Source organism: Neomonachus schauinslandi, chromosome 10 (assembly GCF_002201575.2).
Source record: "Neomonachus schauinslandi chromosome 10, ASM220157v2, whole genome shotgun sequence".
In the NCBI taxonomy this organism is placed as follows: domain Eukaryota; kingdom Metazoa; phylum Chordata; class Mammalia; order Carnivora; family Phocidae; genus Neomonachus; species Neomonachus schauinslandi.
In genome coordinates this window covers 18,268,784-18,272,672 of record NC_058412.1, presented here as the reverse complement: position 1 = coordinate 18,272,672, position 3,889 = coordinate 18,268,784, and the positions used below count along the sequence as shown (strand labels likewise).

The window sequence follows — 3,889 nt, the reverse complement described above, 5'->3', positions numbered from 1 at the left end:
CTGAATCAAATTTTTGTTATTGTGAAATGCTCCACTTTATCTCTGGAAATACTTCTTGCCTTAAAGTCTTGCTTTGTCTGATAACAATATAGATAAGCCAGCTTTCTTTTGGTTAGTCTTTCTGTGGCATATTGACTTTCAACATTTATGTGTCCATCTGATGTAAGCAGCATATAGTTGGGTCTTGCTGTTTTGTGTTGTTTTTACCAGTCTGATAGTCTTTTAATTTTAATTGGATAATTGATCCCACTTACATTTATCAAATTCCTGATTTTTTGGTGTTAATTCTATCATCTTATTTGTTTTAAATTTGCTCGATCTGGTTTTTGTTCTTCTTTTATTTCCACTGCCTTCTTTTAATAAAGTGCTTTTCATTATTCTAATTCCTTCTTCTACTAGTGTGTTAGTTATAAATTCTATTATTATTTATTTAGTGTTACCCTAGGGTAGGGGTTGGCATACTTTTTCTGTGGAGAGACAGACAGTAAATATTTTAGGTGTAGAGGGACACTGACTCCCTCTTCCCCCTCTCTCATCTCCCTCCTCCTCCTTCAACTATTCTCTAAAAATGCAAAACCATTCTTAGCTCCCAAGCTGTATAAAATAGGCTATAGGCTGGATTTGGATATGGGTGATAGTTTGCCAAACTCTGCTAAAGATATACCATATGCCTTCACAGAATCTATTCTTCAATTAATAATTTTACTACTTCCTAGACAATACATGGACCTTACAACAACTTAATTCCATTTACCCAGTTCCATTCTTCGTTTTATGCTATTTTGGTCATGTATTTTACTTCTCTATGTATTTGAAATCCCACAAGACATTATCTACAGTTTTAAAGAGTTAATACTCATTTTGATTTGCTCTTCTATTTACCATTTCTGGTGCTATCTATTGCTTTCTGCATTACTATTCTCCCAAGTAGGATCATGTTATCAGAATAACTTCCTTTAGTATGTCTTTTAATATGTGTCTGTTGATAATACATTTTCTAATTTTTTATTTGCTTAAAATTTTTTTCATATTCGTTTTTAAGGGTATTTCCAGTGGATGTAGAATTCTAGACTGACAGACCCTCAGCCTTTTAGCTCTGTCATTCTATAGGCTTCCAGCTTCTATTGTTTGTGTAGAGTGGGTCTTTTTATTGCACCTTTGAATTTTTTTCCTCCTCTGGCTACCTTAAGATTTTTCTTTTTATCTTTTTTTTTTTGAAGCTTTAGCATAATGTGCCTTTGTGTACTTTTCTTTGATTTTATATGTTTGAGTTTGTCGGTGCTACTTGAATGTATATTCTTGCTTTTTATCGCTTCGAATACTGATTCTGGTCCGTTTCCTCTCTTCTGGGATTCAAATTCCACATATGTTGGTTCTTTTCACTGTGTCTCTTATGCTCTTTTCCCTGTTTCTTTTTCTTTCTCTGTCTCTCTTTATGTGTACATATGTTTAATCTTTTTTCTTCTCTTTCAGTTTGATTATTTTTCTACTGACCTATTTTCCAATTTACTAATCCTCTTTTCTGTTGTGTCTAATCTGCTGTTAAACCTACCTATTACCTGTTTATTGAATCCTTAATTTTAGTTATCGTATTTCTCAGTCCTAGAATTTTTGTTTGCTTCTTTTAAAATAGATTCCAGGTTTCTATCTTTCCATCTATTTGTTTGAACATTAATCCTAGGTTTATAGTCTTTGATAACTATAGTATCTAGGTCATCTATATGTTTTTCTATAGTCTCTCCCTCTATCTCTCTTTTTTAATTTGGTTTTATTTTCTAGCATGCTGCATAAGTTTTGATTGAATACTGGATATTGGGAATGAAGAATTGTTGAGGCTCTGAATAATTTTGCCTTCCTTTGGAGAGGATTTTTTTTTTTTTTTCCTAGCAGACAGAACACCTCAATCCTGTCAGAAATTGAGATTTTTGAAGTTGGATTTTAGGCTTTGCGAGGGCTGGTCTTTGCCTGGTTTGTCTCATCTCTTAGGATAATATCCTCTTCATCTGTCTCAATAAGAACCTAGGTTATTTACTGAAATTTCTCCTCCTTGGTGGGCCCTGGACATCAATATTTTTTCTCCTTAGCACTTTGAGACTGCTCAAACTCTGGCTGGTTTTTCAACCTTTTAGAAGCTGTTTACTGCTTAGTTTCTTGGCCGTTTGCCTATCATGTGGAAAGCTTAGGAATGAAACAATTCCTTTAGGGGAAATCAAATGCAGAATGCCTGGCTTATATCTATTTAGGCTCTTTCTCCAGGATAAGAGTTCCCTATGTTCTCGCTGCTTTGGTAGATTTGCACTTCAATTTTTGGCTTCTCAGACCACCTAGGCTGCTACGGTTCTAGGCCAATGTTTCTCCTCTATCTCATTGATACCCCCTGAGAACTGGCAAATGCCTAGAAGGGAAAACATGAAGGAACTTTGGGTTTTACTCATTGCATTTCCCTTTTCTCCAGAACCTTGGGCTCTAAAGTCCTGGCTGCTTTTACTCTCTGGTGACTTTTAACAGTTATTTTATGTACCATATTTAGCTTTTATAGTTGCTCTTGGCCAAAGTCTCCAGAGATTGATTTGTTTGTTTATTCATTTTTGAGTTTTGAGATTCATATTTTATTTACAAGTAAATGAAGAATGTCTCCTGTAAACACTAATTTGGCACAATAAGAGCAATCTAAAGTAGTTGCTGGCTCCACAGCGATGTGTGAAAGGAGACTATGCCACTGTTCTTTCCGAACAATGATTTTGCCATTAATAAGGGGGGGAAAAAAGGACACGTGATTTCTTCATTTGCACGTGTGAAAGAATTCAAAATAAAAATGACTTTTCAAAACTCTACAGTCTCTAGTCAAATGTGTGAGGTGACCAGGATGTCACTTTCGTTCAGTGATAACCCCTGCTCCCCAAGAGCAATGGCCTCTCAGCAATTGACCTAATCCTCATCAAAGGTATCTGCTTGAGGAGTGGAGAGACCCCCATCCTACAGAGCTTGAACTTCCAGCTTGGTCTGCTGTTCTGCCCTTTGTTCTTCTAGGATTTCTTCAACAGATGCTTGCTGGTGGGGTGTGTCACTCTCCTTTCCAAAACTATCTCCCCTAGTAGGACCACATTTCCTCCTCTGACCACAAAAATCCCTTGAGGTATATCACTGTATTTTTTGACCGCATGAGTAGGCTCCACAGTCTGATGTAGCACCAAATTAGCAAATTGATCAATGCTTCTTATAAAACCGATAAGCGTCCTTCCATCTTGAATTAGGATCAAGTGCTTCTTGTCGATGTCCTCGATGAGGCTGGTGGTGCCGGGCATAGAGTTCATTCTGAGCTGAGATAGGGCTTAGGAGAGAACTCACTCTCCTAAGTCAGCTAGTCTCTTGGTTGAGGGGCCATTTTCTCAGCAGTGGGCCAGCACGTCCAACACCTCCTTCCTTCTACTGCAGTCACTGCCTGGGCAGGACCCGGACAGGAAACTGGACCAGGAACAGCATGTCTGTCCTGGCTCTCAGCAGCCGAGCTCTGCTGGAAATGCCTCTAGAGATTTATTTTTAAAAGTGGTTTCCAGGACATGTCCCAGGGCCATTGCACATTTAGCTCTATCTCCTGCATCTTTTTGAGACATCCCCAACTGAGGGCTGGCAAGGTCTTTTGGTTTCTTCAACACCTTCAACAACAAATTATTAAACTCTATTGAATGTAATTTGTAAGTATTAATGATTTTGTATTTTTGAAAAGATTTTATTTATTTATTTATTTGAGAGAGAGAGAGGAGCAGAAGGAGAGGGACCAGCAGATTCCCAGCTGAGTGTGGAGCCCGAGGTGGGCATGGAGCCTGAAGTGAGGCTCGATCTCATGACCTTGAGACCACAACTTGAGCCAAAATCAAGAGCCCGACGC

At 38.0% G+C, this 3,889-nt stretch overlaps 1 pseudogene; it reads right to left on the bottom strand.

The window, feature by feature from the left end:
* Positions 1-2,928: 2,928 nt before the first annotated feature.
* LOC110587457 lies at positions 2,929-3,314 on the bottom strand (annotated as a pseudogene).
* Between the last annotated feature and the right edge of the window lie 575 nt (positions 3,315-3,889).